The sequence below is a fragment of the Caretta caretta genome, chromosome 6 (assembly GCF_965140235.1).
Source record: "Caretta caretta isolate rCarCar2 chromosome 6, rCarCar1.hap1, whole genome shotgun sequence".
NCBI lineage: Eukaryota > Metazoa > Chordata > Testudines > Cheloniidae > Caretta > Caretta caretta.
Genome location: NC_134211.1, coordinates 65,264,111 through 65,279,262, shown reverse-complemented (window position 1 = coordinate 65,279,262; position 15,152 = coordinate 65,264,111). Strand labels below are relative to the sequence as shown.

General features: G+C 40.0%; 1 protein-coding gene across 5 annotated transcripts in view; it reads right to left on the bottom strand.

The window, feature by feature from the left end:
* The window catches only part of SIPA1L1 (signal induced proliferation associated 1 like 1), a 389,217-nt gene that overhangs the window by 156,073 nt on the left and 217,992 nt on the right, over nt 1–15,152 (bottom strand). For 4 of the 5 annotated variants that reach the window (XM_048852811.2, XM_048852810.2, XM_048852815.2 and 1 more), the window contains 2 exons: nt 10,198–10,266; nt 8,258–8,388 (listed from right to left, as the gene is read on the bottom strand). The gene's annotated coding sequence lies outside the window, so the exon portion shown is untranslated. The remainder of the gene's footprint in view (nt 1–8,257; nt 8,389–10,197; nt 10,267–15,152) is intronic. The other variant, XM_048852814.2, reaches the window with a different exon arrangement.

The following is a 15,152-nucleotide window of genomic DNA, read 5'->3' as shown; positions in this document are numbered from 1 at the left end:
AAAGAAGGGGAGAGAAGGGATTATGTCCCAATTCCAGTAAACCAAGGAATCTACTTGGGGGCGAGGGCGATACCATCTTTTAAGCTTTGTTTGATGAAGACAGGGACTCATGAAATCAAAGAGATGCTTCAACAGATTGTCTAAATTTTCTTCAAATCACTGTTTTCATTTAAAATAAAAGATAAATGAACTGTGCTGAAAAACTGAAGAACCATTCTAACCTCCAACTGAGAGGTGTGAAATTTCTGATACCTCCTAAATAATGAACTCGGGAAATTAAAAAACGAGCACAGCGTTGAACTGAAATTTTTCTTCCCTAATCCCTATGAATAGAAAATCCTTGAACTACTGAAGTCTATCAACTTCCGCAATGGAGTATCGATTTTCAGAAACAGACATTTGAATCCTCCTTTTAATTCCCTTTCATGTATATCATAAGCTGTCCGTTCTTTCTAGAGCACTGCTTATCCAAACCTTAAAATAGTAAAATTTGGTTGACAGCATCTTTGAAATTTGCAGTACTTCTGTCTTCTTTTACAACTGGAAAAATACTGAGAGATTAGTCTCCCTCTACTCCAGTCCTAGCTAGAACTCAGACATGCAACATGGCACAAAATTGAAAAAAAAAAAGGATTTAAAGTTAGTTACATTAAAATTTTGAAACCCTCAAAAGTGGTTTAACCCGAGAAATGAGGAAAAGGTTTTCAGAAATATGGGTGGAAGGGATGGAGATTTGGAGCTTATTTTTCCCTGAACTTTGACACCCATGCCTACTTAATATGGTGAGATAAGGGCAACTTTCTGAAAGGATCAACATCTTTACTGACAAGAAGTCAGATCAATATTAAACAAATTCTAAAACTCAGATGTTTCATTTTTTTCTTCCATGTGTACTGTAAAGTTCTGATTTGATAAAGAAGGCAACTAAAGCACACTATCTCTTCAGAATGTAGTGAATGGTAGTGGTCAATAATGTAATATAAGCCAACATCTCACATACAAGATTCTAATTTTTACCTAAAATATCTTTTAAGACTAATGTGGAATTGTTTTTAAATCAGATCAAAGTTATAGTAAGTGATCCAATATGACCACTAGTGAGACAGTGCAGAAAAAGAATAAAAAGAATAGTGTAGAACACATTATACATCCAGTCTGCCAGGAAGAAGGCAATGCCTTTGAGTGAGAGAGAGAGATATATATATATATATATATATATATATATATATATATATATATATATATACAGACAGACAGACACCGATTATCTTAAAAGGAATAGATGCACCATACAATGATATCCCACAGGAAAAGCAGTGCTGAATCATATAGGCATTACCAGAATTGAAAGAGGAGGACCGTATTAAGTTTAAACTTAACTAAGCAGGTTCTTCAAAAGCAAAGTAACTTTAACTTCATTATTTCTCTAGTGATGTTGTCTACTGAGTCTCCTGAAGTCAGTATCTTCTATGAATTGATAAGGCTTAAAGAAAGGAGTAAAATTACTTGATCAGAGCAAAAGATCCTGCATCAGTCAATGTTTAGTCTGCTAGAAAACAGAAACAAATGCGGCAGATAAGCATAGACAGATACAGGAGAATGAAATCTTTTTGTAATTATAAATGGACTGTGTTTTCAACGATGTCTACACTACGAAAGTAAGTCAACTTAATGTAAGCTGACATCCAGCCACTGCAGTAATAGTCAGTCGTGCCTGTCCACACCACACTCATGGTGTCAGTGGGAGTGCGTCCTCACTAGCACTGCTTACATTGATGCACAGAGCAGTGCACTGTGGGTAGCTATCCCACAATGCAACTAACTGCAAGGGTTTCAGGAGAGGCTTGCAATGCCTCATGGGACCAAAACATTGTCGCAGATGGGAATCGGAACATAGGTTTGACCTTCCATGATGCAGTTTCCTCCCTACCATGATATCAATGGCAAACAACCCGTATTGCCTTGTGCCTTCTTTCGAAAGCCTGGCTTAGCCATGTGTATGCCATAGCGCACGAAGGACAGACCCCGTTCAGTTGTGCAGCCTTGTTATGAGCATTACCAATCACCTCACGCCTTATCCTGCAGTATTTCCAGAGATGAGACAAGAGCTGCTGCGCAGAACATTGCGATGTCATTCAAGCAGCCCTGCAACGAGCCATAGAATGAAACAATTCCCGGTTGCTGCTGGCAGTCATGCACCCATTGAACATGGTGGAGCACCATTTCAAGTCCCGGGAAACAAGCATTGTCTGATGGGATCGCATCATTATGTGAGATGACGAGCAGTGGGTGCAGAACTTTCAAATGAGGAATGCCACTTTCCAGAAACTTTGTGCAGAGCTTTCCCCAGCGCTGAAGTGCAGCGACACTAAAATGAGACTGGCTCTGACAGTGGAAAAATGAGTGGAGATAGCTCTGTGAAAGCTTGCAATGCCAGACTGCTACTGAACTGTGGGGAATCAATTCAGTGGTGGTAAATCCACTGTGGAAGCTGTTGTGATCCAAGTGTGTGGGGCCATTAATCAACTTCTGCTAAGAAAGGTAGTGACTTTGGGCAATGTGCAGGACATGGCAGATATTTTTGCCATGATCGGGTTCCCTAACTGCGATGGGGCAATAGATGGCATGCATATCCCTATCTTGGCACCAGACCACCTAGCCAAAGAGTATATAAACCGAAAGAGGCCATTTCATTGACATCAATGTGGAATGGTCAGGAAAGGTGCATGATGTGGACATCTTTAGGAACTCCGGTCTGTTCAGAAAGCTGCAATCAGGGACTTTCTTTCCAGATCGCAAAATAACCACAGATGATGTTGAAATGCCAATAGTGATCCTGGGAGACCCAGCCTACCCCTTGCTCCCATGGCTCATGAAGCCGTATACTGGCCCCTGGACAGCAATAAGGAGCAGTTCAACAATAGGCTGAGCAAGTGCCGAATGGTGGTGGAATGTGTTTTTGGATGTTTAAAGGGTTACTGGAGCAGTTTGCTTACTAGGGCTTTGTCTACGCTAGCATTTTTGTGAGCTCACTTAATTTTTAAATGCTCACTTAATATTATTTTTGATTACAAAAATTTGCACTGTAAAAATGATAAAAGAAATAGTATTTTTCAATTCACCTCATCCAAGTACTGTAGTGCAATCTTTTTGTCGTGAAAGTGAATTTTGGAAGTTGCCAACTGCAATACATTCTGTATTGTTTGCAATGCAAAGTACCCATGAACTCTGAGCTTTCCTTTAATATGCAGAAAAGGAGTTGACATGCAATAACAGTAATATGTCATCAAGTAAAAGGGGCACATGGTAACAGTGCTTTCAGTACACTTCACAGACAAGACTTCTTGTAGCAATCAGATCCTTATCTAAGCTCAATCACTTAGCACACACAAAATAATTTATCTAGAAGGAATGAGAGTGGACATATTTCCATCTAAACACCTCTTGAGAAAAACAGGCAGTAAACAAAAGCTCTGAGGTGCATACTAACTCCACATTTATTCTTACAGCATTCCATAATCTGTTCCACAGTTCAACAGTGAAGAGACATAAGTACCTATAAAAAAGATTCAGCCCCAAATTTTCCAAACTTTGTACCTAAAATCAGGCTCCTAAATAAAACCAGTCTCGTTTTCAGAGATGCTGAGCACTTCTGACAAACAAGCCACATTATCCTAGGTCTCCTTTACACACAGATTTTGTAGTGTGACTTTTTTCACTGAAACAGTTATACTGGTGAAACCCCTAGTGTGGATGCAGTTATACTAATATAACAGTGTTTATACTGGTATAGTTTATTCCCCTTCCCATGAGGAAATAAACTACACTAGTACAACTACACCCATTCTACAGGGGGTTATACAACTGTACAACTTTTGTGTTTAGAGAAGTCCATAGGAGCCTAACTTTAGGAAACCTGGATTGAAAATCTTGGGCTTAAGTTTTATTCATAACACCAATCACAAGACTGAAAATAAATACTAAGTGGAAATGAATCTCATGCACTAAAAACTACGAAGGAAGGACATAGGTCCTCTAAGCAGATATTGCCTGAAGCTGAGAAGAAATGACACAGGTGAAGTGCTCTATTCCTATGGTAACAAGTACTACTAGATCAATAACCTAAGTCTCCTAAAAAGAAGCACACTATTCCTGCAGCTAATAGTCAATAACCACTAGCAGAAAAGAAAATATTACAAAATGAGTGGAGAAAGCATTTGGTAGCATACAAAAGAGCATCCAATATATTCAGCTTCAGGCAGGGGGCCTGTAACCTGAGCCCCACCACGCAGGGCTGAAGCCCTTGGGCTTTGGTTTCAGCCCCGGACGGTAGGGCTTGGGCTTTGGACCCAGGCACTGGGGCTCGGACTTCAGCTTTGGCCCCCAGCAAGTCTAACGCTAGCCTTGGCGACCCCATTAAAACAGGATTGCAACCCACTTTGGGGTCCCAACCCACAGTTTGAGAACTGCTACACTAGACATTGAGATTCAAATAATTAAAGCTTTATAACTGTTAAAACCACAAACTGGCATCGCCACATGTCAAAATATACAAATTAAATATCTTTTAATCTAACTAAGAAATTCCCAAGATGCATTTTTTTACTTTGCTCATCAGTAAATTTTTATTATTGATGGAAATATTTTTCATCAGTTTGTATGTGCGCAGCAAATACAACGTTTTTACTGATATTTACCAATAAAGATCTAATCCTTTCAAGCCTATGTATAATCAAGGACTCTGAAAAGAACTCCTACACTCTTGCTAACAGTAACAGTTACTCTTTTTTTTATCCTTTTCTTCAAAAATACTTCCGCACTTTAAAACAAAATAGTTATGTCTGCACAACTGTGGGACACCACAAAATGCAGAGTTCCTACAAAGCAGCTAAAAAACCCTTGATTTGGTAAAGAGACATGTAGACAAGGGTCTCATTTGCTTCTTCTGTCTATACCCACAACTGTCTTGTGATTAGAAACCATGGTGATCCTTGTCAGCAATCTAATTTACTGTATAATATCAGTAAGTAAGAATACTACTTCCAGAGAGGAATATAATGAAGAAGGCAAACAGGTTATGGCATTCAAAATAAAATTTGTGGCTTCAAGAACGAACCATCTGACTTAAAGAGTGCATTGCTGTTTTTCCCAACCTATCATGTCTCCACTCACTCTATCTCAAAAACTTTAATGACACAACTTGAACTTTGAGTATATTCATCTATAGACTCAAAACCTTACTACATAAATCATAGGGAAGGGAAGAGTATGACTGATGCCTCTTCATAAATAAAATACTTAAACATTACCTAACCTCAATATGCGTCTAAAGACTACTTGTTTTTAAATCAAAGAACATAGGTAACCGCTGGTCTGAAATAATCTCTCTGCTTGTACATAATTCTTTCAGAAACCAAACGGAAAGCACAAGTCACTCTGTCTAGATATATCACTACACCCTGTCTGAAAGGATTCTGCTACAGCAAAAAGTATTATGCTTAAGTATTAAGTTCTTTAAGCAGGTGAAGAAATATTCATCACTAAACAGCTGACATGATCAGCTGTCTATGGTTTCAGCCACAGAACATGTTTGACAACTGTGCTATGTAACATGTTATGCACTCCTTATCTGATGAGATCATGAGCCAAAAAGACACTAAGAATCCTACCAGTATATACAAAGTATATACCAGTATACTAAGAATCCTACCATCCTACCGATGAAGTGAGCTATAGCTCACGAAAGCTTATGCTCAAATAAATTGGTTAGTCTCTAAGGTGCCACAAAAGGGCCTTTTCTTTTTGCCTCGTGTAGTTGCCCAAATTGGTGGATAACTGCGTGAAAGGAAAGTGTTCATACAATGCACTCCAATAAACCATGCAGCTTCCCAGAGAAAGAAGATAATTCACATGACATATTTCCATACTGCCTTTTACTCCTTTTCTGAAGTCTCAGAGCAGGACTTCATACGACATAGAACAAGTTGTTTCTGAAAACACAGAAATGAAATGCTTGTCTAGGTTTACAATAAAATGCAAATGATTTGACACGAATATACAAACATGAATTTCTGTCAGTGAGTTCTTAAACTATGTGAGTATGGAAGCTGTCCAATTTTAATGTGGATTTAGGTGTAAGCTAATAATGTGTCCACAAAACAAGTTGAAATAGAAAATGTGACTGGGCTGCCGTGACTGCAGTATACCATAGTTCTTTTAAAAAAAAAAAAAAAGAGACCGATCACAGTCTCGCCTGAGAAAGTTCATCAGTTTAAAAAAAGCAGCAGACGCCACCGTTTATTGTTCCCCCACTCTGGAGGGAAAAAAGTGATTTATTACAGGAGAAAAGTGCTTATCCGTTTAACAAGCTATGTTCACCAACAGCATTCAATAACTTATAAAGTAATTTATGAATCATGCAATTCTCTAATATAACTGCCAAACCCCCTAATATAACTGCCAAACCCCCTTCTATCTTAAATAGACAAATGTTCATGTAATTTTTTTAAAAACTTTGGGCTTTGCAATTTCAAAATGAAGGACATTAATGGCAAGCAAACAGCAATATGAAATATGCAATCATAAACAAACAAGAAAAACAATTTTAATACCTATGAAGCAACAGATACTTGAGGTGCCATGTTATCCGACTCTCAGGATATTTTCCTCCAACAATTTCTTTTTCTAAGTTTCATTCCTTTAGCAGGTATGGGCTCAACCCACAGGTATTTTTTGCTCCTTTTATAAAATAATTATTTATTTTGGCAAAGAACAGAAAAGACCACAGTGGTGGCTACACTGGAAGTGTAGTCTGGATTCCTTAGAGATTTTCAAAACAAACATTTCAGTTTGAAGTAACAGAAGTCCAAACCTGTGTGACTATGTACTGTAGGAGGAGGAGGAGGAAGAAGAGTGAAAGAATAGAGCTATCCAATCACATCCCCACCTATGCCTGCCAGTGTCCACGGGCATATCAAATACCTTGTAGGAAACAGATTCAAAGGCTTCTAACAGATCTAAAAAACCCAGCTTGGACAACTGGTTTTCATCCATCTCCAGAAAAACAACATTGACCATGAGATTAAGTCTCTGCACCATAATCAGACCTAAAATCAGATAACAGGATGAAGGAATTCAGATCTCTAGAAATTGTCAGAGCTGTTTCACCAACATTTCTTGGTAATCTGCCCTAAAAATGGGTTATTAGACTTAGGGCAATGATTGCCAAAATTTTCTATGTCAAATGATAATTTATTGAGCAGAGGCTTAGCAATCGCTTTAAGAGCTCTTGGGTAAAATGTTCAAAAGTGACAAGGCAATTAGGAGCCTACAATGCATTGGCTTTCAATGACAATGACGCTCTTAAATTCCCTTTGAAAATGGGACGAAGGAAATTATTGAAAATTTTACAATTTAGCTTTTCTTTTTTCCTTCTAAAAACTTAAGACCTGAGAAATGCAGAAAGTTTACTGTTCCACAGGTGAATTTATAGAGTTAGATAAGATATGATAATTTGGTTTGTGGTTACAGAATTTAATTTCAACTGCCACTTAACCTTTTATACAACGGTGTGAAGATAAGGCAAATTGTATTCAGGCTGCTTTAGTAATACAGATTGTGACTAAGTGTAAATGCAAATTAACTTAAAAGTTTATCAGCATCCTAGAAAAATAAGAGTTTCAGTTTTCTTCCCAATTACCTTGAGAATGCTAGATTTTCCTATCTCCCCAGGATAAAGGGCCATAACTGGTCTCTACAGCCTTAAACTAATATATAATGACTAAGCCTTAATCCTCAATAGAAAAAAGCAAAGTAATCGCTTTTCTGAGCCTTAACACACACAGATGTGCACACACTGCATTAATAAACCAGGAATACCTGAGTCTTATATAACACGGTTAAAATAAAGAGTTTATATTTATTGACTTTGGTGAATTACATAGCCCTCAATGTTCTTCACTATCCTGCTGTCTGGTAAGAAGGACAACACAAAATACAGCAACGTCAGAATTTATCAAAAGCATTCTGCAATTGTCAGGAGAACTAGCCTGATTGATTAAAAAAGAACGAATAGCTGTTGTGTTTTTATTCCTTTTATCTGACCCAAAAGGGGAAATACATTACAATGTGGAGAGAGCACTTAAGTAATACTTGTGGAAAAAGTTATGTAAGCACAAATTCTAAGAATGCCTTTTCTGATTACCTTGAATTAGAAGTGGGGATATTTGCTAGAAATGGCCTATAGAGATTTACAAACCTTTTGAGTTGGTTTAGATACTTTGCAAGAAAGGTTATCTAGACCATGTAGCAAGCCAATTTATTCAGTAGAGAAGTTGATGGATCTGTGTCAGCTGCTCTTCGTTTACTTAAGTCAATGGCAATTGTGATCTGCAGAAAGAGAGCATCAATTCTAATTAGCTCACATCCCCTCACCCCAAAAAACCTATTGACCTTTTGAACACTCAGTATCAGTATCAGTCTACCTCTATATAAGGATGTTATCAGTATCAGTCTACCTCTATATAAGGATGTTCTTTGAGGGAACAGGAGAGGGAAGAATCCATAAACTCACTTTTAAGGGTTCCCTGCCAAATATAATAGCCTTTTTGCTACATACTGGCAAGATTTACACTTGCATGTGCGCATGTGACCAAGTTGAAGGAAGGATCTGTAATTAAAAACTGAAACCTGCATTCTGTCCTGGAAGATTTTTCTTTGGGGAAAAAAATGAATTTGAATTGGACTCCACAGGCAATGAGCCAAGGAAGGTTGATCAACTTCATTGTCTCAGCACTAGACAACCTAATTTCTGTTAAATCTGTAGGGTAACATTTTCAAACGAATTTAAAACGACTTAAGGTGTCTATGGCTACGTCTACCCCACATTTCAGTGCAGACTGCGGAAATGTGAATTGAAGAGCACAAAGTGTTGCACTGTAGCTTCCCCATGTGAACGCTGCTGGCACAAAACTAGAAGGTACCCTGTTTACATTAACCTAGCCCTTGAACCAGACCACAATAACACAAACTGGGTACCTTCTAGTTTGCATCAGCAGTGTCCATGTGGGGCAGCTACAGCGCAACACTTTGATGTGCTCTTCAGTTCACACCTCCATAGTCCGTACTGAGTGCAGCAGAGACAAGCCCTACATTTCATGGATTTAGGGCAACTGATTGGATTGGCATGTAAGAGAGCAGAGGAAGGAGGATATGCAGAAAAGATTCAGGGACATTCAGGGAGCTGAGGAAGCTAAGCTGTCTCCTCATTCCCTACACACCTGCCTCCCTACACTACATCCGATGAAGTGAGCTGTAGCTCATGAAAGCTTATGCTCAAATAAATTGGTTAGTCTCTAAGGTGCCACAAGTACTCCTTTTCTTCCTACACTACTGGCCACTGTTGCCCAAAACCAGCTCAGCTCCAATGCCCAACTTCCATAGCCCCTCGTCCTTGCACCCTCCTCACTAATTCACCTCCCCATACTAGTTATGAAGAATTTTGTTTAAAGACACAAAAACATAAACATTGAAATGTCAAATGCAGAACAGAGGACAGGAAGTACAGAATACAAATTCACATGCACTCACAACAGAGCAAAGACACAGAAACAGATACTTGTCAAAAAACCCACAAACAAATGATGCCAAAAGAAAAGGAAGATTTTAATAAATCTCTTCATGACAGGGCTGCTTTTTTCACACATCTTTAAAATGTAGAACCACTAGCTGCTAACTATTAAGAGTGAAGTGGATCCCTCCCAAAACCTGCTTTGGCAGTTCGGTTTAATAGTAATCGTTTGCTAAGCTTTGACAATTACTCCCACATTCCCCCCTGAGAGACTAATAGTTAGCTAAAAATAAAATGGAGATTAGCATTTACAGTAAACTGCCTAAGCAATGCACAATTTGACAGAAGGTGAAATTAATCAACTTTGTGGTGTGCTAATGTCCAGATTTTACTTTGAAGGTCCAGATTTAAACTTAACCAATCTAGTTGAACACATTTATGTTTAAATGGATGGCACAAAATGCTATTTTTGTTTTCCATTTCAACAGCTTGGTATTTTAGAATACTGTAGTATAGCTTCTCACTTAACATAGAGCAAAATGATTCTACATAAGTATCACAGGCCTTTGTTTAGCACCTGAAAAAAACCTTACAAAAAAGTGGATTTAAGGAAAAGGCAAAAAACTTACTATAATTTCATGGCATGTTGGCCAATACACATAACGTAGCTTCAGCATCCACACAATGAATTGTATGACCTGGGAAAAAAGCAGAATATGACCATTGAAAATATCAGGAAGAAAATATATAATATTGACAAATACATCAATTGACATCTTGTAAACAGGATTATTGATGAAGTTAAAAGAAGAAAAAGACTGTCAAGCTTCTCTCTTTTTCCATGGAAGCATAAAAATCTTTAAGCCACTTGGGGGACAGAGAGGATGGTGGAAATGTTTAAAACACAACAATGAGCCAGCTACTTTATACAACAAAATGGGTTGTTTTAAAAAGGAATATTTAAAAAAAAATTACTATTACAAATTGCACGTGGTATAGGCAGAAATTCATAAGTACTTCCTGATGCTAATTCCTAAGAGAAGACGACTATATGTAGAGATAAATCTTTAAACAAAAACAGTTAACGAAAACACATCGAATCACCGAAGATTAGGGTTGGAAGAGACCTCAAGAAGTCATCTAGTCCAATCCCCTGCTAAAGCAGGACCAACCCCAACTGAATCATCCCAGCCAAGGCTTTGTCAAGACGGGCCCAAAAACCTCTAAGGATGGAAATTCCACCACTTTCCTAGGTAACTCATTGCAGTGCTTCTCCACCCTCCTAGTGAAATAGTTTTTCCTAATATCCAACCTAGACCTAGCCCCCTCCTCTTTGGAACCCCCCTTCAGGTAGTTGAAGATTGCTACCAAATTCCCCCACTCTTCTCTTCTCCAGACTAAATAAGCTCAGTTCCCCCAGCCTCTCCTCATAAGTCATGTGCCCCAGCCCCCTAATGATTTTTGTTGCCCTCCGCTGGATTCTCTCCAATTTGTCCACATCCTTTCTGTAGTGGGGGGCCCAAAACTGGATGCAATACTCCAGATGTGGCCTCATCAGTACCGAATAGAGGGGAATAATCACCTCCCTCGATCTGCTGGCAGTGCTCCTACTAATGCAGCCCAACATGCCATTAGCCTTCTTGGCAACAAGGGCACACTGTTGACTCATACCCAGCTTATCGTCCACTGTAATTCCCAGGTCCTTTTTGCAGAACTGCCACTTAGCCAGTCAGTCCCAGCCTGTAGCAATGCATGGGATTCTTCTGTCCTAAGTGCAGGACTCTGCACTTGTCCTTCTTGAACCTCATTAGATTTCTTTTAGCCCAATCCCCCAATTTGTCTAGGTTACTCTGGATCCTATCCCTACCCTCCAGTGTATCTACCTCTCCCCCCATCTTAGTGTCAGCCACAAACTTGCTGAGCGTGCAATCCATCCCATCATCCAGATCATTAATGAAGATGTTGAACAAAATCAGCCCCAGGACAGACCCCTAGGGCACTCCACTTGATACCGGCTGCTAACTAGAAATCGAGCTGTTGATCACTACCTGTCGAGCCCGACGATCTAGCCAGCTTTCTATCCATATAGTCCATTCATCCAATCCATACTTTTTTAACTTGCTGGCAAGAATATTGTGGGAGACCATATCAAAAGCTTTGCTAAAGTCAAGATATATTATGTCCACCGCTTTCCCCATGTCCAAAGAGCCAGTTATCTCATCATAGAAGGCAATCAGGTTGGTCAGGCATGACTTGCCCTTGGTGAATCCATGTTGATTGTTCCTGATCACCTTCCTCTCGTACTTCAAAATGGATTCCTTGAGGACCTGCTCCATGATTTTTCTGGGGACAGAGGTGAGGCTGACTGGTCTGTAGTTCCCCAGATTCTTCTACTTTCCTTTTTTACAGATGGGCACTATATTTGCCTTTTTCCAATCATCTGGGACCTCACCCGATCGTCAAGAGTTTTCAAAAATAATGGCCAATGGCTCTGCAATCACATCAGTCATCACCCTCGGATGCATTAGATCCATGGGCTTGTGCATGTCCAGCTTTTGTAAATAGTCCTTAATCTGTTCTTTCACCATTGAGGGCTGCTCACCTCCTCCCCATACTGTGCTGCCCAGTGCAGCAGTCTGGGAGCTGACCTTGTCTGTGAAGACCGAGGCAAAAAAACCCATTGAGTACTTCAGCTTTATCCACATCAGTCACTAGAGTGCTTCCCCCATTCAGTAAGGGTTCCACACTTTCCCTGACCACCTTCTTGTTGCTAACATACCCTTCTTGTTATCCTTCACATCCCTTGCTCGCTGCAACTCCAATTGATCTTCCTGATTACACCCTTGTATGCTCGAGCAATATTTTTACACTCCTCCCTATTCATCTGTCCAAATTTCCACTTCTTTCAAGTTTCCGTTTTGTGTTTAAGCTCACTGAAGGTTTATTTATTAAGGCAAGCTGGTCGCCTGCTATATTTGCTATTCTTTCTGCACATCGAGATGGTTTGTTCCTGCGCCGTCAGTAAGGCTTTTTTAAAATACATGCAGCTCTCCTGGATTCCTTTCCCCCTAATATTAGCCTCCCAAGGGATCTTGCCCATCAGTTCCCTGAGGGAGTCAAAGTCTGCTTTTCTGAAATCCAGGATCCGTATTCTGCTGTTCTCCTTTCTTTCTTTTGTCAGGATCCTGAACTAGACCATCTCATGGTCACTGCTGCCCTGGTTGCCACCCACTTCTACTTCCCCTACCAATTCTTGTTTGTGAGCAGCAGGTCAAGAGGCATAGAGCCCCTAGTTGGTTCCTCCAGCACTTGCACCAGGAAGTTGTCCGCAACACTCTCCAAAAACTTCCTAGACTGGTTGTGCACTGCTGTATTGCTCTCCCAGCAGATGTCAAGGTGATTGAAGTCCCCTATGAGAACCAAGGCCTGTGATCTGGAAACTTCTGTTAGTTGTCCGAAGAAAGCCTCGTCTACCTCATCCTCCTGGTCTGGTGGTAGGGTGACCAGATGTCCCGATTTTATAGGGACAGTCCCAATATTTGGGGCTTTTTCTTATATAGGCACTTATTACCCCCCACCCCCTTCCCGATTTTTCACACTTGCTATCTGGTCACCCTATCTGGTGGTCTATAGCAGATGCCCACCAGGACATCACCCTGCTGCTCTAGCCTCTAAACTTAACCCAAAGATTCTCAACAGGCTTTTCTCCAGTTTCATATTGGAGCTCTGAGCAATCATACTGCTCCCTTACATACAGTGCAACTACTCCACCTTTTCTCCCCCGCCTGTCCTTCCTGAACTGTTTATACCCATCCATGACAGTGCTCCAGTCACGTCAGTTACCCCACCAAGTCTCTCTTATTCCAATCACACCATAGTTTCTTGACTGTGCCAGGACTTCCAATTCTTCCCGCTTGTTTCCCAGGCTTCTTGCGTTCGTGTACAGGCATAGACAAGCACTTGGAGCAGCATGAACTGCTATAAAAAAGCAGCAACAAAATACTTCCAATCTCCCCCCAACTACACACCAACTACCTCAGATGGATTGTAGGCACCTTTATAATGAGAAAATAGCAGCAAATAGTTTGGAAAGCGGACTTTGAGTGAAGGGAGGCAGAAACTAGTCAGAGGGCTGATAAGAGAGAAAAATATTGTAGTGATTCAAGGGGAACCTGATTTTACTAGGAGAGTGCAGAGCAAGTATGGGGAACACAGAAGATCCTGGTTCTAGACAGGGAAGCTAGTATAAGAATCACAGGGCTAGAAGGGACCGCAAGGATCATCTAGTCTAACCCCCTGTCAAGATGCAGGACTTGTATAGAACACAGGATTTTGTAGAAGAGGGGGAGGATGGGAAACCTGATTGCAGATAGTCGGTGGTAGCCTGATGTAGAAGCAAAGAGAGTTTGGAATACAATAGGTGAAATCCTGGCTCCACGGCAGTTACTGGGAATTTTGTCACTCACATCAATGGGACCTGGATTTCACTCAGAATGATGTACTTTAGTAACTGTTGATGCTGCATTTCTGCATGTTTATTATTATTGTATTATATTACACTGACAATTCTAGAATCAGAAAAGGTTTCCTTAGTAGGGAAAAATATTTCAGTACAAACTTACACATGAGTAGAGAAGGGTAAAAAAAATTAAGCACTTCATAACTGTTGTCTGTACAGAAATTTATAATCTCCCCCCATCCTGCTTTTGTTCATATTCTGTTCTTCCCGCATCTCTTGTTTCTTTAAACTAATTTAAGTACAGACATGTACTATCCCCTTTTATGAAATGATTACATATTTTAGACAATAAAAACAAAGGAAAATGTGGCATTGTAGAAAATTTTTTCTTGTACTCTATTTAATCCAGCCCAAGTTCTCTTGCCTGTCACTGAACAGCTGAGGCTGAGATGAGTGTATTATAGGAGTGCCTTTTTTTTTTTTTTTAAACCATGGCTTGTAAAGAAAAGATTTTGAACTCTGGGTATGTATAAGTTAACACATGAGAAAAATCATCTTTTTTTAAAGTGATATTTTGTCTAGCACCTTTTGATTCTCCTCATACTCATCAAATATTTCTTCCAAATGCATCTTTGTTTTAAATATTTACAACTGGAAGAACTGCATGTAAAAACAAAAAATGATTTTGGAGACATGATAATTATGCCCATAAATATCCTGAGATATGATCATTCATCAAGGACAAACCTCAAATAAAAGATGAAGGCATCTTACGAAGAGGATATTTATTTGTGTTTCAATCCCACAGAAACCTATTAGGCATTTATTTATACCTCAGCATTTACTTTTATGTAAGCACTACCAAATAAACTGCAGTAGTGTCATGTTAATGTCTCTTGGCAGTGGCGGATTAATGATTTTGCCGCCCCTACGCCCTGAAATAATTGCCCTCCCACCCCAGCTCACCTCTGCTCCGCCTCCTCCCCTGAGCGCACCGCCGGGTCCTGCTTCTCCTCGCTCCCTGCCAGTGCTTGTGCGCGAAACAGGTTCACGAAGGAGGGGGGGAAAAGGGGGAATGCGGTGCGCTCAGGAGAGGCGGCAGGGCCGGGGCAGGGATTTGGGGAA